The 26,184-nt window shown below is 42.5% G+C and overlaps 1 protein-coding gene across 1 annotated transcript in view; it reads left to right on the forward strand.

Moving 5' to 3' along the window:
* The first annotated feature begins 991 nt into the window (after positions 1–991).
* Positions 992–26,184, forward strand: part of OTUD7A (OTU deubiquitinase 7A) — a 250,890-nt gene continuing 225,697 nt past the window's right edge. Inside the window, exons 1-2 of the mRNA XM_084640497.1 lie at positions 992–1,169; positions 17,967–18,094. The gene's annotated coding sequence lies outside the window, so the exon portion shown is untranslated. The remainder of the gene's footprint in view (positions 1,170–17,966; positions 18,095–26,184) is intronic.

A 26,184-nucleotide genomic window follows, 5' to 3' on the forward strand; every position in this document is an offset into this window, starting at 1 on the left:
AACTCTCTGGTCCATTCCCTCGCCTCTCAAGCTGTTTACCTCATGGCAAAAGCCGAAGAGAAAAGTAAGCTCCCTTTGAAAAAAAAGTTCATTGTTGATAGTTTTCTCAGATGAACTCCACCCCTACTCTACTACCTCAGCTGGCAGTGGTTTATCTGTGAAAGCATGAGAGAGCCGAAGATGCTGCAGCCCAAAGTAAATGGGGTGTTATTACTGAGGGCAATCCCGAGGAAGCGGGGGCGTTACTTAGAAGGCATGAAAGATTGTATCGACAGGCACCTTCAGCAGCACGGGGAGAAAGGGGGCGCATCCCTGCCACGTGCACAAGAGCTCGGCGGCGCTGGCTCGGTGCAAGCCCAGGCTGCGTCCCCCGCTCCAGTCTGCACAACCCGGCGTCGGGGTGAATGTGGCCGGGCCGCGCCCCCCCCCCCGGCAGGCTTTCCAAGCAGTGCCTGGCGGCTGGTAGCACAGCCCGTCCGGGTACCCCCGGGCCGGTTTGGGCTCCCCCGTTCGCGGCAGGACCCCGGGTCACGCTCCTGAAGGACTCCTCAGCCCAGCAGCGGGCCCCGGATCGAGCCCCGCGGTCCGGCCGCTAGCCCGGCTCTCCCCAGCAGCCGCTCCGCACCCCTCCTCCGGGGACAGGGCGAGGCTGGCGCGCCCGGCGTGCGCTGCAGAGGCGGCTCCTCGCCCGCAGCGCGCCGGGGGCCGCCTGCCTGGCTCGGGGAGCTAGCGCTGCCGGAGCCGGGAGCCGCCGGCGTCCTCAGCCGGGCTCGGGCTCCGCTCCCTCCCCTGGCTGCTGCCGGCCCAGCGTGCCACTCAAGCGGCCTGGCACGTCCCCTTGCCCGGGGAGGAGCGCTCCACCCCTCTCCGCTCCGGCTTCTGCAGGGCGAAGAGGGGGCGGGCCGTGCAGCCGGTGACTTCATGGGGAGGAGGCGGCAGCGGCAGGAGGTGGGTCTCTCCCTTTCCCCTTCTGCAGGGCGAGGAGGGGAGAAGCAGCTGCTCCCCCAGGCCGGCCGGGGAGGAGGAGGAGCAGGACCCCATGACTGAAAGCAGCAGCTGAGGGAGAGGGCTCCAGCTGATCTGATTTCCTCCCCCCGCCACCCCAGCCCCCAGTTAGCGGAGAATGGAGCTCGGGTAATCAGGGCTGGCAGGAGGTGCAGCAGGAGCAGGTAAGAGGCTGCTTCTCCCTCCTCCTCCTCCTCCCCGGCGGGTGCTGTGCATGGCAGGGGCGGATCGGGGGGGAGTGCGGGCAAGTGTCACTGCAGCAGAGGGGATGGGACAGGTGCGCTCGCTGCTTGCTCCTATATCATCCCTAGCCGGGCGCTGGGACCAGCGGCGATGTCCTTTCTCGGGCTGTCAGAGCCGTCCACGCCAGAGACGTTCCAGTTGGGTCTGGGCTGGAGCAGCAATGGGGCCAAGCCGTCTGGTTCATAACCTTGTGTAAATCCTTGCCTGTGAAAATGCAGGCAGACCTTCCCTCCCCCCCCCCCCCCCCACCACACACACACACTCTCTCTCTCTCTCACTCAATAGTCAGCTCCTGGAAGGGATTCTGCATTGCAGAATCTCCCACCGAATTCATGGCTGTAGTCGCTGCTTTATCTGATGGGAGCCTGCTTCTTGGCCAGGGAGTCCCTTTGTGGGCAGGAAGCCGGCTTGGGCAGGTGATGACCCCTGCTGCTGCTGCTGGACCTTCACAGGCCATTTGTGAGAGAGGCATTCGCTGATGATAATTCCACCCCCCCACCCCCGTGCAAAAGACTCGCAAAAGGGAAATGGTCAGGCTCAGGATCCATGTGAATAAACATCCATCCGAGTTTACAGTGTGACTTGTAACGCAGTGTGCTATCATGTGCTTATAAAACATAATGCAGTAAGGTACAAACCACCTTACATCATTTAAATTGAAATGTCACCTTATCCCTTCACTTCCCTTAATGCTTCAGGCATCTTTGAGCTTTAAGCCTTGTGGAGACTCATTATCTTCCCCTATGAAATTGTGCCATGCTAGGCTGTGTGTCACTGTAACTTAAAATAAAAGGACAAAAATGTTGACTTCGCTGCCGTGGTTTTATCAAAATATTATCCCCAGCGCTGGTCAATGTTGTGCACACCCTACTCTTCTCCACCGGCTCGGTAAAGGGGGAAGGGAAGTGTGGAAATCTAATTTGTTGTCCCTTGGATACCCCTTTAAATTTGACGACGTCAGTGATGTCATAATTTAACAAACTCTTAGTTACCCCACACCGAAAGAGTGCAGCAATTTCCAGTATACCCTGCAGACATAAATTATGTAAATATGAACAAAATCAAACCCTTCTAACTTCTAATTTGACCTTTAGCAGCTGAGGCCGATATTTTAAACGGTCAGGGCATGCGTTTTGAGTAAACTGATTGAAAATACTTTGGATGTAATGGGCTTGTCTCTAACTCTCAAACCAATCCATAGTGAACACACCTTAGCTCAAAAGAAACGGAAATGCCTCATGTGAACACGTTTTTAAAAAAATCAACCTAACTCAAAACCAGCTCAAGTCGTTGACATTGAATCTGGAAAAGACTGGTGTGGCACAAATCTAACATTTGTTCAGTGCTTTGAGATCCTTGGATAGAAGGTGCTGTAGAAGTACAAAGTATTGTTTATGATAAGTTTATTAAAATATATGCTAGTGGGGAGGTTGTGTTGTAACTACTCTCTTTTCATTCCTGAGGTATGAACCTAAATGTTTGGGGCTCCATTTTCTACTCTCTGTATGAGCTGATTAGATTTCTTTTTAACATGAGTAAGGGTCAAATTCTGTGCTTAGATGCACATGCACAACTCTCACTGGCATAAGTCAAAGTAATGCTTGCATATCTGAGCACAGAATAAGATCAAAGAGATTATCCCATGGTCATCATTACCTGTCTCCCTTTCTGGCATGTTTTATTATAGTCATATCTCCGCTTGGTAAGTCCCTAACGTGGGACAAGATGTGGAACAGCAACCCAAAATGAGGGACATAATGAAAGTGGTAGTGCAGAGAATTTAATGTGATACAGTATTGAAATAACATTTCTTGAGCTTAACTTTTTCATGATTCTGCATTTTGATGTTTAAATAGTTTACAAGAATCTCAATCATCTGTGCAACCATTTAATTTGTTTATAAAATGATGGCACTTGAAAGTGCCATGTGGGCATAAGTGTTAATGATCAGCCATAATAGGCTAATAATCTGTTACATAAACATAGCAAAATCAACCTGTTCTTCGCCTAGTCATAATGAAGTATCTATATTTGAAAAAGATGGTTTGTGGGAGCGGGGGTACAGATGCATACATTTGAGTTCAGCAGTTCAAATTCTGACACGGCTGATAGTAGCTAAAAGCCACTATCATTTGGTTATACATGTGAAATGAGTTGGGGGGGGGGTCACATTTCAGTTCCGACTGAACCCATGTGCGCAACACCAAAAACACCATCCTAACTGGCACTCCTCAGTATTCATGTTGGCAATCTTAGCAGAGAGGCCAAAGATTCAATGGGCTTTCAACCAGTGGGCCTCCAGGTCAGTTTGAGGAAAGCTAATGGTCACACTGTACTTGTTCAGTGGGTTCACAGATTTCTATCTGCAGAGCTGTGTGTATGATACTACATGCACACTTACTCAAGAAACTTAACACCTGCTGGTAGGAAGGAAGCTTTACCGATGCATCCACTGTACCAACTGTTGCCGTACTAGTCCTAAGTATTGCCATAAATCAGAACACTTAAGATATGAGATGGCGCACCACAACACACAATTTGTGAGCCCATGTTGTCTGTACGTAGGCAAGGTTTAAAGTGTAAGTGATATTTTCAAAACCATAGTCAACATTTTGTCAATTTTATTAAGGCTGTTATTGATTTGATAAAATGTAATATGTTCCTTGCTAAACTGCTTATCTCCATTCTTACTCGTGTGCAGTGCTGCATTACATCATTTGCTCTCTGGATAGAGTTCTTTGGTGTAATACATGTGTAGGAAAATAGATGTGTTAATTTTTTTTTAAAACCTTGACAACTCTTTGTCACTGTATTTTTGTTAGTCTTGATTGTATTGCCCTCTTAGAAAGTTGGCTACTTTTTTATATGTCTATTGTCTCTTTCTGTTTGGCTAAAGTTAGGTATTCCCTCTTAATTTCATCAGCTAGAAATAATATTGTAGTAGTGATGATGTAGTCCTGTATCTTTAGTGATCTCCTGGCAGCCTTAAGAATAGTGACTTCTGTAATGCCACCAGGGGGACAACAAAACTTTTATTTTTGGTGAGCCTGCAATTTATGTATTCATGGAGATGAAGTTGGGCGGGGGAAAGGAGGATTAGAGGGAAAACTTGTAGAACACTTACCACCAGATCACTTGGACTTCAGATTTTACTGACTGTTTTTCATGAAATGGTCTTGGGTACAGAAAAATATATTAAATGGAAATTAAAGCTTATGCTTTTAGTTCAGGAAATAGCAAGCTGTTTAAATATCAAATCTTGCTGTCAGAAAAGTGAGGCCTGCATGGGCGGGGGAGGGAAGGGGGGATGATGCTGTTTTTTACCTGGTCTGGTCTTTGTGTTTGAATGTAGTTTAATTTTTCCTTTTAGCACGCACCAGTTTAGCGCATAAATGTGTGCAAAGAAATCTGTTCCATTGTGTAGAACTAGATGATACAGACATTCTGGATCAGATGAATGGTGTCACTCTATTGACCTCCAATGGGACTATGTTGACTTACCTTACCTAAGCATCTGGACTTCTATTTTCAGTAGGGGTGAAATTCAACCGGTTTAAGTAACGCTTAAGCATAGACCTTATGCTGAGCCTTGACATAGAGTGAGCTAAGAAAAAAAAAAAAAACCTCTGACACAATGTATTGCTCACAACAATGTCATACAATAGCAAATAAGATGGCAAAATGGTTTTCTATTCCTTGGATAGTAATAGTTGGAATTTCCTGGCAGAAATAACTATGATTGATGCAGTCCCTCATCTTTACTTGCTGTCCTCCAGACTTAACCAAATGTTAACCAGAAAAGGTCCAAATGGGAAACTTGTTAAATATGCAGGAAGTGGATATGTAAAAGTTTTTGCTAACTTGCTATTTTTCCATTGTTTTTGTAGCAAAATTGTATTTGATAAGCATTTCTGATGGATTTCAAAAGAACAAAATGAATTGTGATGTGTTTCAAGCCTTATTCTGAGTTTCCTTTACTTCCGGTTCTCTTTTCAATGCTTTATTTTGAAGTCAGTACTATGTGTATTAGGTACCTGTCATACCAGTGGCCCTCAATAGCTGTCCTTGGATGTAGTATTATCGGGTCATTGATATGATCAGTACTCATCAATTCATGTATGTTTTGTTTTTTTTGGTTGAGCCATTGATGATCTTTTATGTTTGAAGTAAACAGATGATTAGGTTACATATTTCAAGTACATAAAAGGTTGTTACAAGGAGGAGGGAGAAATCGTTGTTCTTAATTGCTGAGGATAGGACAAGAAGCAGTGGGCTTAAATTGCAGCAAGGGAGGTTTAGGTTGGACATTAGGAAAATCTTCCTGTCAGAGTGGTTAAACACTGGAATAAATTGCCTAGGGAGGCTGTGGAATCTCCATCATTGGAGATTTTTAAGAGCAGGTTAGACAAACACCTGGCAGGGGTGGTCTAGATAATACTTAGTCCTGCCATGAGTGCAGGGGTCTGGAGTAGATGACCTCTCGAGTCCTATGATTCTATGATTTAACTATTTTTAACATTTATTCTTTTTGTTCTTTAAATACTATGTTATTTAGGATTATCTTTATTACCTAGTTAAGTATTTTAAACTTAGGCCTTCGAGTCTGAAAGGTATGTGAGTAATATATATTTGTTGATCATTTTGACTTGCTTATCATTTCTATATAAAGTTCTTTGTTATCCATCAGTGTTTTAAAACCAATGTTGATCTGAACAAAATAATTCACAAATCTTACAACTGAAGACTATTGATTAAAATTATGCATTTTATCAATGTAACTTAATTTTTGGAATTGGATATTTCTAGATACAATGTATTTGGCCCCAGATCTGTTGGATTCAGTAATCTGCTTCGTAAATTTGTCTATATACATGCATCTTTCTTAGTTTTTATTGCTTTACACACAGTGGTGCTACTTCCTCTTTCTTAGTTTAAATCAATTACATTTGTATTTCAGTTTCAATAGCTTTCCTAAAATCCTTAATTATTGATGTCTTACTTACACATAAAGAAATGGGCAAGCAGTGTGGTTGGAAGTGTTGGAACCATAAACTCACTGAACATTAAATCCCACCAAATGAGGGTAGATCCATCCTCATCATCGTATCCACTCATTATACTCCACACCTGAACATAGCCATTATATGAACAACATACCCCCATATGTCAATGTCTGTACTTTGACCCATTAAACTTTTACCCCCAATTGGGGAGATTGCAGATTATGTATTCCTTACGCCACCCATTCCTAAACCGAATTTCGCACCCCTTGATAATCTATACCTTATTCCCTGATAACCAGAAACTTCTATGCTTAAACTCTGTACCGTTTTCTTTTTACTTCAACATTATCTTAATAACGCTGATTGCTTGAGCTAGAAAATGCAAGAACTTGCTTGATGAAAGTATTTTTAAATACTGCCATATCAGGAATGTTAATCTTTGTTTTCAGAATGGGCAAAGCTACTAATAATTTTGAACGTATCCATGTGGAATCGGAATATGTCTCGTTGTTTAAAATTTCATCAATCGGAATATTTGGAGCTGTGCTGCCTTTGATCCATGGGCATAACTTCTATATTTTAAATATGACATTTAATTACCATTCTGAATGTACAGAGGATGGACTACAACTACCACTTCTTAGTTAAAGCTGCCGCTTTTTGCATCCATCTTTGTATTTTGCAGCTTCCCAGCAATTCTCCTCCTTTCCTATTTGTAATATAGCTTGATTTTAGCAAGGTTTTTGACAAAGTCCCACATGATATTTTTATATACAAAGTAGGGAAATGTGGTCTAGATGGAATTACTATAAGATCATACTCAAATGCTAGTTTTCAATGGTTCATTGTCAAATTGGCAGGGCATATGTAGTGGGTTCCTGCAGGGGTCAGTCCTGGGTCTGGTACTAATCAATATTTTCATTAATTACTTGAATAATGGAGTGGAAAGTATGCTTATAAAATCTGCAGATAACACCAAGCTGGGAAGAGTTGCAAGCAGTTTGGAGGACAAGATTAGAATTCAAAATGACCTTTACAAATTAGAGAATTGGTCTGAAATCAACAAGGTTACATTGAATAAAGAAAAGTACAAAGTACTTCAGTTAGGAAGGAAAAGTCAAACGCACAACTACAAAATGGGGAATAACTGGTTAGGTGCTAATACTGCTGAAATGGATCTGGGGGTTGTAGTGGCTCACAAATTGAATGTAATCATAGAAGATCAGGGTTGGAAGGGACCTCAGGAGGTCATCTAGTCCACCCCCCTACTCAAAGCAGGACCAATCCCCAACTAAATCATCCCAGCCAGGGCTTTGTCAAGCCTGACCTTAGATATTTTTAAGGAAGGAGATTCCACCACCTCGCTAGGTAACGCATTCCAGTGTTTCACCACCCTCCTAGTGAAAATGTTTTTCCTAATATCCAACCTAAACCTCCCCCACTGCATCTTGGGACCATTACTCCTTGTTCTGTCATCAGCTACCACTGAGAACAGTCTAGATCCATCCTCTTTGGAACCCCCTTTCAGGTAGTTGAAAGCAGCTATCAAATCCCCCCTCATTCTTCTCTTCTGCAGACTAAACAATCCCAGTTCCCTCAAGCCTCTCCTCGTAAGTCATGTGTTCCAGTCCCCTAATCATTTTTGTTGCCCTCCGCTGGACTCTTTCCAATTTTTCCACATCCTTCTTGTAGTGTGAGGCCCAAAACTGGACACAGTACTCCAGATGAGGCCTCACCAATGTCGAATAGAGGGGAACGATCACGTCCCTCGATCTGCTGGCAGTGGCCCTACTTATACATCCCAAAATGCCATTGGCCTTCTTGGCAACAAGGCACACTGTTGACTCATATCCAGCTTCTCGTCCACTGTCACCCCTAGGTCCTTTTCTGCCGAACTGCTGCCGAGCCATTCGGTTCCTAGTCTGCAGCGGTGCAGGGGATTCTTCAGTCCTAAGTGCAGGACTCTGCACTTGTCCTTGTTGACCCTCATCAGATTTCTTTTGGCCCAATCTTATAATTTGTCTAGGGCCCTCTGTATCCTATCCCTACCCTCCAGTTGCAAATAAAGTTAAGATCATTCTGGGGTGTATTAACAGGAATATCGTATGTAAGACATGGGAGGTAATTGTCCTGCTCTACGCAGCACTGATGAGGCCTCAGCTGGTGTACTGTGTCCAGTTCTGGGTGCCACATTTGAGGAAGGATGTAGATAAACTGGAGAGAGTCCAGTTGGGGAGAGAACAAAAATGATGAAATGTTTGGAAAACCTGACCTATGAGAGAACCTATAAAGACCTATTTAAAAAAAACAACAACAAAAGAAACTTGGGCACATTCAATTTAGAGGAAGAAAGACTGAGGGGGGACCTGATAATAATCTTCAAATATGTTAAGGGCTGTTACCAAGAGAAAGAGGATCAACTGTATTCCATGTTCACTGAAATTAGAAGGAGGTAATCAACTTAATCTGCAGTAAGGGAGATTTAGGCTAGATATTAGGAAACACTTTCAAACTATAAGGATAATTAAGTATTGGACTAAGTTGCTAAGGGAGATGGTGGAATCCCCATCATCGGAGATTTGTCAAACACCTGTCAGGGTGGTCTAGGTTTACTTGGTCCTGCCTCAGCACAAGGGGGCAGGGCTTGTTGACCGCTCAGGGATCCTTCCAGCTCTATATTTCTGTGATTCTCTTAGGATCATAGAGCGTATAGGAAAGCTCCAGTAGTATTTTTTTACTGAGTAATAATATATATTGACTAATCAAGGAGGGGCCGAACCTTTGCCATGAGTGAGTACACAGTGAAAGAATGTTGATTCTGTTTTGTTACACTGATTGTATTTCCATTGTTAATACTGGTATCTGGAATTAATGTAAGGGACGCTAGGATAACTTGTTTTATCGTGTTTTAATATGTGCCTGGAATACTGTTTTTCTAATTGTGATGATTAACTGTTGTGCCTTTAGTAACCTCTGGTCTGTTTTCAGGGATGTTCAAAACAAACAAACAAACAAACCGACCACCATGCTGTCAGAGATGGGAATAATTCTGAGCCTAGACCCCCTGCAGCACTGATGGAGGATCCAAGCTATCTCTCATACTTGCAACTTCTGCAAAGTGATCTAGTGTTGCATGAGTCTTTGTTTAAAACTCCAGGGTCCTGAGAGTCTCAGCTTTCATTAAGAAAAGTTTCTAGCTCTCATGGTTGCAGAGAGAGCCTGAAAACAAATAGTAAGGCTTAAAAACCAGAAGGCAAATATAAAGGCCCAGAATTTTTATTTTGTTTTCAAAATCATATGATTTTTTTTAAGCCAGCTTTGTGATCATCTGAGTCCCAACTCATGATTTTTGAACACTTTTAGGATTACCAATATCGGTGGCCTGTGCTGAAGTTACGACCATCCAGAATCTAATACAGCAGATAGATTCAGCTTTCATCCTGCAGCTACAATATCAGCCTAAATTAATCAGATTCCCTCCTATTTGGCCTCCTCTTTCATGGGCCACAGAATACATTACTCTTGTTAGTCTGTATAGAAAGAGCATCTCCCTTACCAAACTCTCTTGCCCTTCTGCACCTGTGGAGAAAGTGAATGTGTTATGTTAATTAACTTTCTCTGATTTCAACTTTAAATACACTCTCACAACTGAATATCAATATGCAGTGGTCTGCTTCTACTTTTATTGATGAAAAGTGCATCTTTTCTTTACATCTTTCATTTACCTACCCAAACAAAATAAAAGGGATTCCTTAAAAAGAGGGAGGGTCATCTTATGATTTTGTTTTTGCTTACAGTTTGGTACATATTGACTTCTTTCTTGAGTTGGGGCAGCAGCATGGAGAAATAAATTTCAGAGCCATTTCCTTGTAGATGACTGTTTATTGCCTTTTTCTAAAAGACCACTTGGGATGGTAGATCCTTCTGAGGCTGTACATTTCTTCACAATAGAAAGTTTTGTAGTAGCAAGATTGTTTTATATAAATATAACTGAGGTCCTGACATAACATGTGGAAGTTACATGTACCTGTTTATAGTAAAGATTCTTCTGCATGTTAGTGCTGTGGTAAAGTTTCTAATTTCTGTTCATCACTAAATGGTTGGGGTCAGAGCATCAAGTGTTTTTTGGAAATAATTGCTTGCATTTTTACCGTCATTTTCCTCCAGAAGGCTCTCCAAGTGCTGTGCTGATTTCTTTCTCTCTCATTTGACAAGAACATACAGTAATGCTTACATCCCCCAGCTCAGGGATAGAAAGCTGAGGCTGCTTAGCAATGGCAATGCTGTTTAACTTTTTAGGGCAGGAAGTGCAGAGTAACGTATCCAATAGAAATTACAGAAGATTTTTAGTAGGCAGAATGCAACAGCTCAAAGGGAAATTTAACCAGGACAGTTGGATTAATAAGATCCCTATTTGTGAAGAGACTGAGGAGGAAACAAAAGAGGTCCAAGAATCTTTCTTTATGCTTCCTTCAACTTTGGTGTTGTGCTAGGAAAACAAATATGATCAGAGTTAATTCTGCCAGGTGCTGTGGAGAATTTGGTTAGCTGAATGTCTTTTTAGTGGTATCAAAGGATGCTGATATGCAGTCCATCTGTTGAAATTTTCAACTGGTAAATCCAATCGGAGGTTGTAATTTGCCTTGGGTAAAGGTAGGTTAAGGGCTAACTAGCTGGATCTAATGGTAGAAGTTTCAGTGCTCTGAATTCTGAGAAATAGGATTCAGCAGTTTCATGCCATGGCACAAGTAGGCTGTTTGGGGTGTACCTAAATACTAGCACCCAATGAAAGAGACTGGTGGAAACTGGAGCTGGTCAGGAAGTGTGTGTGTGTGTAAATTGCACATTTTTTATGATGGAATTTTAAATTTTTGAGAACTGTTCCCTGCAGCTCTGGTAGGAACATCTCCTCCTAGCATAGGAATCCTAGTTATGGAAATGTTTGTTCCTAATTTTAACTCTTATTTTTCTTGTATTTTGCTAATATTAAAGTGATCTTGTATTCTTTTGCTCATTATTTTAGGATGTCTGGTTCCTTTCTTTATTCCTGTAAATATTTCCCCCACAGTTTTGTTAGACTTGTAAATAAATAGTAACCTTTGTTCTCCCCTCCTTTGGACTGCTGTCTACAATCTCTAGAGCAGTTATTAGGGAAGTGGAGTGTGTGGGAACAGATTAATTTTCAAATACCTACCTGGGAAAGAGATTTCTGTTAGTAGAAAAAGGCATAACAGGAGCCAATGGCTGGAAGCAGAAGCTAGACACATTGCACCATTTCTAGTCTGAAACTTTTAACCGTGAAGGTAACTAACCATTGGAACAACTTATGAGGGATGTGGTGGATTCACCATCGCTTGAAGTCTATAAGTCATGACAGGGTACCTTTCAAAAAGAGAGTTTATCGCTCACCTAGAAGCTGGTTTGATGCAGAAATCATTGGATGTGGTCAGGATAGATGATCAGGATGGTGGTTCTTGGCCTTCATAATCTGACTAGAAGTCTCTAACCAGGGCCGCAGTTTTTGCCGCCCCAAGCAGTGGAAAAAAAACCTGCCGCCGCAGACTGCAAAAGGGAGAAGCTGCCGCCGAATTGCCATGGCCTGCGGGACAGAGGGGCTGCCGCCAAATTACCACCACCGTGGAAACACTGCCGCTCCTTTCTAACTGCCGCCCCAAGCACCTGCTTGGAACACTGGTGCCTGGAGCCGGCCCTGACTCTAACTTGATCTCCTCCAGAACACCCACTTTAAATCTCTTGGAAGTCAGGGCGATAACCCTGGGCCTGTTATCTAAGGTGACATCAATTTAGTTCATGTTAAACCTGCTAAAATGTCCATTAAATTTCATTTTAGTAGTCAGCTAAGCATGGAGATCATAACAAGCAGCATATACAAGAACATAAAACATTTGTATTATAGTAGCACCTGCTGGTCCCAACTGAAATCAGGGATCCCAGGTGCTGTGCAAACACATAGTGAGAGACAGCTCCTGCCCTGAAGAGTGTGGAGTCTAAATGAACAAGATAATGGGAGGGAACACAGAAGTCAAGCGACTTAACCAAAGTCCACAGCAGGTTAGTGGCCCACCCAGGCAGCGAAACCAAGTCTCCTGAGTCCCAGCCCAGGGCCCTGCTAACTAGATCATGCTACTCTCACCTAATCTGATATGGATACCTCCCATGTTTCGCTTATTGCTCTGAAAAGTTTTTTTTTGGTAAAGGACTCCAGGAAGCAAGAGTACTGGGGCTTGACAGACAGTGAGGACAGAATAAACTGAAGAATTAGGCTGTTCTTTTGTCCAGATCTTAATGCCTCAAATCCATTTTGCTGTGGTAGATCCATTATCTGGTTGTGGTTATCCATCTGCATCATTGTGAAGAGAAGAAAAATCACTGTTAGCATCAGAGACCCTGACTGTCTTGTTCATTCAGCTTGTTCAACTACAATACTTCATGGGTCTTTCCTTCATGAGAGAGGCCTTCCTGGAAAGACGGCACTTAAAGAGGGCTGCAATTCTTCCCAGTTAATAAAGTTCACATTTCCTTCATTCTGTTTTGTGCAAAATTTGTCTAGCGCTGAGGCAGATAAGCGTAATACAGAGAAAAGGCATATGGAAGTGTCATAATGACTAAAGGTGACAACAGCTATGCTATTTTGTAATAAGGGCTGTTGTTATCTATTAAGTTCTGGCCAGGGACACATCACAGGTTTCTGTTACTGCCTGTTTAACAGGCAATCTCCATCCACTATTCCCTTAAATCCCTCCATAAACATGCTGGTTAGTTCTGTAAAGGTAGCCTATTGTGAGGGAAATTCACAAACACTGGCATGTTCCTGACATGGTTCACGCTCCTCCCTGACACTTGCCCCTTCTGCGGTGTGTGGGAGACCCTGGTGCACATCTATGTCGAGTGCGCTAGGTTGCAGCCCCTTTTCTGGCTCCTCCAGAACCTTCTCCTCAGCTTTGGGCTGCACTTCTCCCCACACCTTCTGCTCTATGCACACCTCATCGGTGGCCTCACGAAGTTGCGAGACCTCTTCCTGGCACTGGCCAAGGTGGCCGTCCACCATACCAGAAGGAGGATTTGGATGGGGAGATGCACTGTGACTGTGGGGCCTATTTCCGCTCCTCTCTGAAGTCACGTCTCTGGGCAAAGTTCCTCTGGGCCACGTCCAATGGTTCCCTGGACGCCTATGAGGAGCAGTGGGCACTGTCTGGGGTTCTCTGCTCAATGTTTCTCCCCTCCCCCCCCGCCCGGCTTCCTGCTTTTGACCCTGTGACCCTCACTCCCGTCCCTGTTTTTTCATTTGTGGTCCCCAAAATTTACTTGAGCCCTGGGTTCAGTGGCTCCTCCCCTTAGGGGAGGGGCCTTTAGAAGCCTGCCCATTCCCCCAGAAACTCAATAGGTGCAATGTCTCAGGTGTGGTGCAGCCTATCCCTTGAGCAGGGCCTGAGTGAGAGGACACTCAGCCACAGGTATTTCACTGACCTCCTCCACAACCAGGGCTGTCCCTACCCATAGGCAAAGTACGCAGCTGCTCCAGCCCCCGCCCTGCCTCTTCCCCATGGCCCCCACCCCTGCTCTGCCCCCGCCCTGCCTCTTCCCACCCCTGGTCCTCCCCAGCCCCGCCCCCACTGCCCTGAGGACTGCAGCAGGGTTGGGCCTACACTCACCGGCGGTGGGAAGTGCAGTGACCTGACCCCAGCCCACTCTGTACCACCGGTGAGTGCTGGGGGACAGTTTCCCCTCTATCCCCCAAGGCTGGGAGCCAGGGGAGTGGAGCAGAGCAGAGTGGAGCAGGCGGGGGCGGGTCACTCCACTTCCCACTGCCCCGTTAGTGCGGGGTCAGCCTGGCTGTCCTGCACTCACCAGGCGGCAGGAAGTGGAGTGACCCAGCCCCAGCCCGCTCCGCCCTGTCGGCCCGTGCTGTGGGGGCGGTTTCCCTCCTGCTCCCCCGCAGAGGCCTGGGGCCCCACACAGCCCTCCCACACGGGGGCTGCATAGGGCATGAAAATGGCTAGGGGTGGCCCTGTCCCCACCCCCGACCTTCAAGTTAGTTTGTGCAATAGCACTACTCAGCTAGGAACCCTCCTGCCACCTTGCGCTGTCACAGATTCCTAAGACTTTCAGCGTGCTCTTGATGTGATTTCTCTTCCAGCCTGCTTCAGCCTTGTCTGTGCCCTACCCTGACCTTGCTCCAGCTCTGTTCCTGACCCAGTCCAGCCCTGCAGTTGTTTACTCACCCCCCTGACCCTGGTGCTGATTCCAACCTGGCTTCAACCTTCAGCCTGACTCTGACTACAGTCTTGAGTTGGCTTGTCCACAGACTGACTCTAATTCTGACCCACAATCTGCCCCAGATCCCAGTTACAGCTCTCCCCTCAGCCCTGTGTCTGGCTTCGACCACCACCAGGCCTGGCCACCTAGAACCCATAGCCTGACACCTATTCTTGCTCCTCCACCCACCTGAGAGAGAACCTTTCCAGCTAGGGAAGAAGGACAGGGCAGATCGGATGATAGGGGTTGCATAGGCAATCCTAGAACTTGCAGCTGGGAGACTCAATAAAATGCCTTTGTAGTGAGGCCCAGATTTGCCTGAATTTGGTCTTGTTTGTGACTAAGTGTGGGTCACAAACTCTTCATTGCTTATTACTCAGGAGGATCTTCTTTCAAGCAAGTTGTTTTTGTGCGTTCTGCAGGCCCTTGTTCACTGGCACTCACTGAAATGAGCATAGGACCTTTGTGTGGTCATAGTTTAGGCAGCCCAGCAGATAAGCAAACATGTACTCCTACCAAAAAACCTGCAGAATGTGCATCCATTTTAAATGTCCCCAGCTTGACTCCACCAGTGTTCAAAGCAGTTGATGCAGCAGAGTTATGCTATTCCTGACACCAAACATTATGCCACTGCAGTTTAGACCTCAATTAACTTGAAAACATAAATCATTATCTTCTACAACCAGGAGAGATTCATTTTCATGTGTAAACAGCTCAGTCATATGATGATGGTTTGAAGCTGGTCATAACATTTCTTTTTAATCTAGTTGATCAAGTCTCTGTGCCCTTTGTAAGACAAAGATTTTAAAAATAGCCACTGTATTTTTCTTTCTTTTGTTCTCTCTTTCCAGTTAGTCATAACAACAAAGTTTATTTAAATCAAGAGTGGGGAAAGTATTTGCTCCTTGAGGGAGCAGAAAATAGCAAGCCATTCAGCCCTGAGATATGAGAGAGAGAGAGAGATAAAGATGGATAATTTAATATTTAAATTAAAAATAACACTTTTTTCCATTCACGAGAACCCACATCTCTTTTCCTAACATGAAAGTGAATTTTTGTATAACATATTTGTTAATAAGTGAATGTTTGCAATCCTTAAAGAAACCTATGGTATACCTATACTCAAATTTCATGTTTTATTTCCCTGCAGAAGATGCCTTATTTTTGTGAGAAGAGGGTTCAGAGAACGTCTAAACATTGTTCTTCTTGCTATGTGCAACTGTGGATACAAAGGAAATAGTGACTATTTATGTCTCAACTTTTTTTATAAGTAGTAGTAGCATATGAACTGAAGCTTCATAAAGAGAATTCCTGTTTGTTTCTTTATGTTCCCAACAAAATCTAAGATTAACAATTTAGTGTGGCTCCACTAAGGAGGAAAGGACTCTTGTCACCATTAACTTACACAAGTATATCCTTGCTGCTCCTTGGGAGATATTCTGCCAAGGGGTTGGGGAGCAATTGAGGTGGATGATAGGCAGCGTCTTTGGCACTGGGTGTCAGCGTAGTCCTTGAGATCTACCAGTCCATTCTGTGGGGTGGAAGCCACCTTCCCTCCCCACTGAAATGACAATGAGGAAATGTCCGGAGCTTAGATTTGTGACATTCACTGACCCTTATGTGGGATATGCTCAAGTGGGGATGATTTGGCCCATAAACAGCACTTTTCTTGAGATTAGGGTTGCAGTCTTTGAAACAAAAATTGTAAAGCTGTTAATGGAAGATCAATGGGCCTGGTTCACTCTTCTCATACTCCATGCTTGGGAAGAGCAAAAGTTTTGCCTTTTGAAAACAGCAGATTTAATCATGCCAGATTTTTTTTTAAACACTTCCTACAAGAGAGATCTCTTAAAAAGGCTCCTCTTCTCCTCATTTCAAACGATGGAAGCAGAAGACTGGGTGACACTGTCAAAAAAAAAAATACTTGGCATGCTTTTCTGGAACAAAATATACAAACTGTAGCTCCATATACATGTGTTTGCTCAGTGCTGTTGCATTCTTTCTTGGTGATGGTTATGGAAAAGTACTTTTGTTTAAAGACGGAAACAAATGACTAGATTTTCCCAATCCCTAGCCCTCTTCCTTTTGTAGCACTAGGATTAGGGTATGTCATAGCGCTAAGAGGAGATTATTTATAGTTGGTCTACCTGCTGCAATGTAATCCTGAACACTGGAAGAGCAGTGCTTCAGCAAGTAAAACTCTAATTATGGTAACTTATGTTTATCTTCTTTTTTTACTGTTACCCTGAGTAAAATGTAATGGGTGAGTTGGCAGTACTCATAATTTTATCGTTTGAAATAATAAGCAATGTATGTGACCTCCTTTCTTTTTCTTTTAGCATAATAGTATGAATAGGGTTTGTTCTTGTTCTGAAGATAAATGAGCTGAACCAAAGCTTATCTGCAATGTTATTACATTTTTCAAAACCCTTTTGATGCACAAAAATCCTTAGACCCTAAGAACAGTTACCTAGAGAATTTGCTCTGTGCTTTTGTTTTTAAAAGACTGTTCCTAAACAGTCCAATTGGCTACTTAGTAAAATTATTGATGCGCAGTTCTGCTAGTGAGATGCAATGGTTCTATCTCTATTGGTCCTGCACTTTCCCATGTCTGTGCAGTTGGAATGCAATGATATTATGTACATTTGGATTTACCAGCTCTCCTTTCTCTTTCTTCAAGCCTTGCACTGTTAAATTAGGTCACTGCATATATTGCATGTTAAATAAGAAGAGAGGCTTTGTGGTAATATAGAAGAAGTTAGTGTCAGTTCTTCAAACCAGCAAGTATTACTGGAAACATATCTTATTAAAGTATACCTCACACGTAAATCTTGTACGTTCACATTTCTTCATACTACTAGTCACACATGAACACGCTAATCAGTTCTTTGTTCTGCATGGGTCTGTTCTCCTGAAAATTGTGGTATTTGGACTCAAGAAAACCAATGGGCCAAATTTTCTTCTCAGTTACACCTATGCAGTCTTACAGATGTCAATGAGTTTTCATGAGTATAACTGAGAAGAAAATTTGGCCCCAAATACTCAGTGACCTGATACAGTGAACATCTATGGTTAGTGGCAATTGTCCATTTTCTAATCAAACATTTACAAACTTACTCTAGAAAAGGAAATGTATTTTTATTTTAAAGAGATTTGAGTTAAAACAAATTTGCTTACTGAGTTGAGATTCAACTACAGACAGACTTGGAGTAAGAAATTCAAAAAGCCCCAGAGTCCCATTTGGAAAAGCAGAAAATCTTCGTTGTTGCTGAAGGAGAGTGAGCTGACAGCAGCTCCAAACCCATCTCTGGGTTTCTGTAATGTACATCATCAGTGTCCTAACCCTAAACATGTTCACCTAAGACTAGGATGATAGGTGTGTGGTTCTTCTTAAACTGTAGCACTGAGGTATTTCCAACTCTTTTACATCTCTGTTAGGAATTCCTGGGGACCCAGCTGAATTGATGGAGGAATGATGAGCTGATGCCTATTTTCTGAGATGATGATATAGCTTTTTACATGCTTCTTCTTTTCATCAGCACATCTTGAAGCACTTTACCAAGAAGGTCAGTATTGATACCCCCCTTTTACAGATGGGGAAACTGTGGCACAGGGAGATCAAGTGACTCGTGCAAGGTCACCCTGCTGGTCAGTGGCAGAGCAAGGAATAGACCCAGGTCTCCTGAGTCTCAGTCCAGTGCTCTGAACACTAAGCTACACTGGCTGTAGCTAGGGCTGTGTCATAAATATAAAGGGAAGGGTAACTACCTTTCTGTATACAGTGCTATAAAATCCCTCCTGGCCAGAGACAAAACTCTTTCACCTGCAAAGGATTAAGAAAGTAAGGTAACCTTGCTGGCGCCTGACCCAAAATGACCAATGACAGTACAAGATACTTTCAAATCTGGAGGGTGGGGGGAACAAAGGGTTCTGTCTGTCTGTGTGATGCTTTTGCAGGGAACAGATCAGAAATGCAGGTCTTCCAACTCTTGTTAAGTTAGTAAGAAATCTAGCAAGAAAATGTGTTAGATTCTGTTTTGTTTAAATGGCTGTTAAAATAAGTTGTGCTGAATGGAATGTATAGTCCTGTTTTTGTCTCTTTTTGTAACTTAAGGTTTTGCCTAGAGAGACTCTCTATGTTTTGAATCTGATTACCCTGTAAATTATTTACCATCCTGATTTTACAGAGGTGATTCTTTTACCTTTTCTTTAATTAAAATTCTTCTTTTAAGAACCTGATTGATTTTTCATTGTTCTTAAGATCCAAGGGTTTGGGTCTGTGTTCACCTGTACCAACTGGTGAGGATTCTTATCAAGCCTTCCCCAGGAAAGGGGGTTAGGGCTTGGGGGTGGGGAGGGGAGACGTCTCCAAGTGGTCTCTTTCCCTGTTCTTTGTTTAAAACGCTTGGTGGTGGCAGCATACTGTTCAAGGCCAAGGCAAAGTTTGTACCTTGGGGAAGTTTTTAACCTAAGCTGGTAAGAATAAGCTTAAGGGGTCTTTCATTCAGGTCCCCACATCTGTACCCTAGAGTTCAGAGTGGGGAAGGAACCTTGACATTCTGTTTCACATAATACAGCCAAACCTGCAGCTGCAGGGCTTCCCCATCTTACTAGGGTCCCACCAAGTAGGAATGATAGCTAGTGAGATGTTTACCATTCAGTGCCAGTGCTACCTGGTGTGGTGAACAAGCTGATTCATGAGACCTCTGTGGAGATTTCTTGAAACCCTTGAGGAGAAAAATACACACCTTAGTTCTTGACATATTAGTCAAGGACATATACTCATTCCGCTTTATGAAATGTCAGCCTTCCCCACCTCCCCCCCAGCTGGTATGGCAGAGCTGTCTGAGGTAAGATGGAGTGAAGGTAGTTATACGTTGACTTTTGGGGCTTGCGTATGGGTGACAAACTGGAAAGCTTTGCAGCAGGTCCGGAGTTGTTGGAATTGGCCCTGACTCCCCAAATCAAACAGGATTGATAGGTAGCCTTTTCTCTCTTCTGTTCCCCTCCTTGTTGCTTTGACTATTGATTTTAAACTTTCCATCTGCTACAGGTAGAGCCCTATAAAAACATGTCACAGACCATGGAATCTAGTCTCCCCTAATGAAATCTGGTCTTTTGTTTATTTTTACCCTATATTATACTATAAGGTAAAAGTGTACAAAAGTACACAGTGTTTCTCAAACTCGGGGTCCTGACCCAAAAGGGACTGCAAGGCTATTGTAGGGTTCGCCATATTGCCACCTTTACTTCTGCACTGCCTTCAGAGCTGGGTGGCAGCAGAGCAGAGGCTGCTGATTGTTGGCCGGGTGCCCACCTCTGAAAGCAGCACTGCAGAAATAAGGGTGGCATGGTATGGTGTATCACTGCCCTTACTTCTGCACTGCTGCTGCTGGTGGCAGCTCTGCTGTCAGAGCTGGGTGTCCAGCAGCTGCTTTCTGGCTGCCCAGCTCTGAAGGCAGCGCAGAAGCAAGGGTGGCAGTACTTTGGACCCCCCACCCCCAACACACAACTTTGCGACTTCTTGGGTTGGGACCCCGAGTTGGAGAAATGTTGAGTTAAGGGCTTTACATGTTTGTTTTTGCTGTTTTTAAATACATATTCATGTTTTGTTACAACGCCATGAAATTTAAGATTTGCATACCTGACACCATGAAATTCAAGACTTTTAAAATACTATAACTGTGAAATTTACAAAAGTGGACAATGAATTTAGTAGGGCCCTAGTTATAGGATCCAGCTGCCCAAGTTGCAATCTTGTGAAAATTGAAACAACTGAAAATGAAACCTACTGGTATGTACCTTGCAATTGCTTCAGACTAAACAAAACCAATTTTTTTCAATTTTTCCTTTTAAGTCATGTTTTCTAGACCTTTTTATAATTTTTGTTGCTCTCCTCTGGATTTTCTCCAATTTGTCCACATTTTTCCTAAAATATGGCGCCTAGAACTGGACACAATAGTCTGTCCAGTCAACACCCTTGCTAATACATCCCGGCTTGATTTTTTTTTTTTTTAACAGTGTTACACTGTTGACTTGTATTTAACTTGTGATCCAGTATGACCTCCAGATCCTTTTCCGCAGTGAAAATCTGGGAGTGGTGGGCTGTGTCACTGCCCTGTTTAGTGGTGTATGGTTCTTCAGTTAACCATATTGCAGTAAGGGGAAAAAGTCTTTTCATCTGCAGTGTAGATCTGTTGGTTGTTCTCTTTTTGCTGCCCATATTAAACAAGTGTATAATGTGCATTGGAACTCTGCTTTCCATATGAGAGATTCATAGTGTGGATCAGAGGGGAAAACTTTGCCTTAAAAATGTAATAAATCGAGTGAATATTCTTAGGTACAGACTTAGCCTCTGAAGGCACCTCAGACTCATGGTAGACCTTGTGGCCGTGCAGATCCCTCATATAGTTATTAAAATGTTGATTTCCCTTATTTCCATTAGTGAACAATACAATTATTTTTTTTGTATTTGTATTATATGTATTTTTGTATTTTTGTATTTTGTATTATATGTGTTTTTGACTTCTTTATCCAAAAGGATTTTGTTGATCTCTACATTTGACCGGCAATATGACCTGCTATGTAGGCATTAGGGCCTGATTTCCAAGACTGCTCACATTTTTCTTGCTCCCAAGTTAGGTGTACAAATGGCCTAGGATAGTGACATGTATAATGTTACTGCTCATTGACCCTTGTAAGGGTAAAAACAGAGATAGTGGTAAAAATTATTATATTTAGATTTCATATAGTATATTCACATTAGTCTGAATACTGATAATCTGCTCCCCAGCTTTACTTCTGGTTCACTACTGTGTCTTTAAGGAAGCCTGAAATCATTAGTATATTTTTAGTAGAATTGAAACACCACCAATGATAACAAGTATAATAAAACATCTTTTTTACAGAGGTACACTAGATTAATAAATTACAAAATATTTCAAATCAGGTGAATGACGGCAGATGTAGAGCGATTAAAAACTTCTTACTCAAACACCAAATTCTCTTTTTCAGTATGTATTATATATGATTCAACATATCTCTAATAGTTTTGAGGATTTGGAGGGAAATTTAACTGAGAAATTATGCTGAAATTTTAATACTTACAAAAGTGTACTTTTTATGCCAGTTATGATGGAGTTTTCTCTTGAAGCTTAATTCTTTGAATTCATGTCCGATAGCAGTGTTGGATGTCTGTGAGAACAAGGGAGAATTTCATGAGGTACTGTAGATAACACCAAAATCTGGAATGAAGGAAGATACTGAGTTTAAGAGAAGAGCTGGGTAGGGCAATTTTCTCTCCATCCTTTGTCGCTCTCAGCTCTAAATAGTGATCCTCTCTCTTCTCCCTCAGTTCTACTGACTATGACAAGATTCAGGCTCGTGTAATGGTTTTTAGAGACTGCATCTGATGAAGTGAGCTGTAGCTCATGAAAGCTTAGGCTCAAATAAATTTGTTAGTCTCTAAGGTGCCACAAGTACTCCTTTTATAAGTGTACAGTTACCTTTTGTGGTCAAAAGGAAGGGGTCACAGCTGTTCATATTGGAAATCTGGTTCAGGTACACCTTACCTAACTGGTAAGTGCTTATGGACCTTAGACTTCCTGGTGAATAGTTCTATGCACATATTCAACGCTGCAGAGGAATTCCACAAAACCTGAAGAGACGCACACACTAGATGACTGTGTGCTCCTTTAGGTGCTCTTGAAAGTGCCACCATAGTCTGGAGATCTGTGTGCGTATGAAATTCTCTGTGTAACTCATTTTCTTAAAAGGAGACCTCATTAGGCTTAATTTTGCAGCTGGGTCCATGCTGGTAGACCTTATGGCCGTGCAGATCCCCATTGACTAATGGGACTTTGTGTGTGTGTGTGTGACATAGTTTCAACAACAGAGCCTGGTAGCTCTTGCTGTAAGCGTGTGGTGTTAGTCAAAACAGAATGATGGTCTGCTATTAAATACTAATGCTTCTGAAGTTGGATTGTTGTTAAAAATCTGTGTAAAATAGATGGCTTTCGCAGGCCTCAAATAAAATTAAATTACCAAAAATATTGTATTTTCATGATAGATGGAAGGTGCTAGGATCTAAGATAAGATCCCCTGGGGGGGGAGGGGGGTTCATAATGAATTGAGTACTACATTTTACAACCTCTTTTAGGAAAGTTTTTCACTGCTTATGTCATAAAATTGAAACCTATATACTAAGATACTGATTTTTTTTTTTAGTCTAATTTATACTTCCATCTGCTTCCTTTCCTAAACTCATGGGATTTCAGCCATGTTATAAAGTAGGCTTCTGCATAGCTATATCATGCATCTGTAAGCTCTTCCATTGTTTAATAACGTGTGAATTCTTGCAAACATCTGTTTTAGGTTAGAGCCATCTCTTCAATTCAGAAAGGCTGGAGTCTTGCACTGGGCAGCAAATAGCAGGTGTAAAATTAATTTCCCCTTTGGTAGACTGGTGTAAAATTAATTTCCCCTTTTTACTGGAAGACATAATAAAGCAACCAAGGGTCTTTTTTGTTAGCACAAATCTAGTTATTTGAGACCTCTAGTTTTTAAGTCTTTTATTGGGTCAATGGCTTGTTATAAAATATTTTTAAACTGTAAATCACGAATAAAGCAGACTTAAAGTTCTTTAGTTATTAGGTGGCCTGGCTAGCAACATTTATATGGGTGCTACCCCAAGTTGAGCTCATCAACTGACAACTAAGTTTTGCAACTCACTCACTTTAGCTAAAAGCTGTGATTGTTTCCCTTTGAGAAACTACTAGGGTTGGAAACTTGTGAAACTTTTTTTTGGGTCAAGACACAATCCTTCCTCCTCCTGATGACTTTTTACCTCTCTTGTACCGTTGGAGAAAAATATGCATTGGCTCCTTTGCTGCATAGGAAGGCAAACTTTCCCTAACTTCTGAGGTTTAACAGTCCCATTGGCAATCCAGAAGTATTTTGAAAATATTTGGTCTCAAAAGCAGCAATGGATTAAGGGCAAATATGTGAATGAAGGGCTAGAACAGGATCAGGGCCTCACACAGCATTTCTCTTGTGCACCTGAATGTCATGCAATCAACAAAGGCCTCTTCCAGGCTTATTATTTCCATGATCAAAGAGTTCTGCATCCCCACTGGCTTCAAAAAACTAGTTACTTACAAAATCCGTGCTTGCCAAAGGGCTGATCAAAAGGGGGATGCTTTCTCTTACTTGAATATGAATGAAGCTCACACCTTTGTGGCCAGTACCCCCTGTCTCTTAGGTAGAACCCAAAGGGATGCCCTTAGATTGTTTGTTTATAAGTTATACCACAAACAGCAAGTTAAAGCAATAAAAGGTTAGGGAATGCACCCCATGAGAAACCAGATCCTAGCCTTTTTTATAAAAAGATTAATTGAATGTTCCAGACCAGCTCCTATGGCATCTCTCCTATGGGGAGAAATTGGCCTAGTGGAAGTTGTATGCTGCTAGGATAGATGCTTAACCTTCTGTTTCCTTTACTGAGGCCCACAACAAGAGTTTCTGGAATCGGAGCTTGGCTTCTTTCTCTCGAATGTAAGGACTAAAGAGATGGTCCATGGTGCCTCCACCTGTCCTCCTTAAACCTGCAGCAAGGCAGGCTGGAAAATGTAGGGCACCATGATAGTTATCTTTGTGGCCCTATTTGTGGTGAGGGCTGCTGGGGGTAAAAGGACTGAAGGCTTTTCCATGCAAACAGCTCCTTCTTACAGACTCAGGAGAGCTAGAAGGAGGAAGATTGCAGGGAGAATTTATTGGAAGCAGTAAAGTTTTAAGAACTGAGTGAAACAGTGGCTTTCTCAAACCCATCACAGCAGGTTTTTCCTAGTTTTATTTTAATTCTGTATCTTCTTTTTCTAAGAGAGACAAGCTGGTGAAGTAATATCTTCTATTGGACCAACTTCTATTGGTGAAAGAGACCAAGCTTTCTTCACCTCTTCTTCAGCTGGTCCAATAAAAGATATTATCCCTCATATCCTGAGACCAACAGGGCTACCACAACACTGCAAATCTCCATTTTATAAACACTTGCCTTGTTTGTTTTTTAATCATATCTCCACTTGAGCAGGAGGACTGCAACCTTTGTGGAAAGCATAAACCTTTCAATTTGCACCAAAATTCCCATCTCTTTACTCCATATTTGGGGGCATTGTAGAATACCTGACAGCCAAGCAACACACAGCTAATTTATTGTTATGAGGGAAATAGCCTCATCGGTGTTAGCAGAAAGGCAGCTTGAGAGGCTATTGTAAATAGTTTATCCTGGTCCTGGTGAAATAGGTAATGCCTGCCTTATTACAAATGCATCAGTGCCAGTGATTCTGACTTATTCCTGTAGTTAGGATTAATGTGTACTCTTTGAAATGAAGAAATCCAGCTAAAAGTTACAATTCTACAAAAGTCCCAGTCAAGCTCAGTTACTTGAATTCTGAAAGTTGTTGAAAATGACCGTTTTCCTGTTTTGTTTCTTTGAGTTAAAATGAGGAAGTGTTGTTACGGTAGCTTTTTAGTATTTTTACTGATGAATTTATTTAACACTTTATATTGCTAACCTAGTGCACTAAACACAATGCTTTGTTTTAAAACATGGGGCTTGAGTCTCATTTACACCAAGGCAGTGTAAAAGGATCTCAAAGTGCATGTAATTATAATTTACATCTACCTTAAGATCTCCTTACACTGACAGAGTGGAGTAAATAGGAATCAGGTCCTTGAGCTGTCCTGGTGGATAAGATAATATTTGTGTTTCTTTTTTCCCTTTTCACGTATTTTAAATTTTACCTTTCTGCCTGCTAAACATTAACTTCAGTGTCAACAAAAACTGTCAAAGTGATAGGGTGTAGATCCTACAGAAACCTGAATGCTTCCATTGTTTTTCTTTGACATTGAACAGTATGTTATATAGTGTCAAGGCTGTTAGGAGCAACAGCAGGTCAATTCTGAAGAAAGAGACGAGGCCATTTTCAAGCATGTTCCCACCTGATATGAAAAAAACACGATTGCATGATGAGACAGTAAGCTACCATGGAAATTGTTGTGAAACTGCTAACATAGGTCTCATTTTCATGCACCTAATTTATTTCAAATAAATCATTATGAATGGTAAAAGGGAAAGCTGGGAGAAAAAATGCCCCATCATGGGGATCTCTCAGAAAGGAACAAGAGTCATTGTTGAGTGATTCTATCCACTCTGGCATCACTCAGAGATGAGTCTGCAGCACTTTACAATCAGTAGTGTTGAAGGCTGTTGAAAGAGCTGAAATACGAGTAGTGGGGGATGGCAGGACAAGAACATTTAAGAAGTCAAGATGTTTAGAGAGTTAATTTAAAATAGGGGAAATCATCTGACTTTCTTCAAAGAGGTGCTCAGCTGTTTGTCTGCAGGAATGAAGGAAGCAAAACTGGGAGGTGAGTCCAGGCTGAGGATTAGAAGGGTGGAGAGTGAGAGATTGGGAACAAAGGACAATGTAGGGAATATGAGTTTGAAGGAGGGAAAGAGAGGAGTCAGAGGTTAATGGACTGGAGATTTCTGAATGATTGAGTGTGTGATATGCAGAGGGGAGAGAGGGAGAGGACTATTGAAGTAATACGAGTGGAAGACGGAATTCAGAGAGAGGCTGTGAGAGAGCTCAGAAAGAGG

This window comes from Lepidochelys olivacea (genome assembly GCF_965140295.1).
Source record: "Lepidochelys olivacea isolate rLepOli2 genome assembly, chromosome: 10".
NCBI lineage: Eukaryota > Metazoa > Chordata > Testudines > Cheloniidae > Lepidochelys > Lepidochelys olivacea.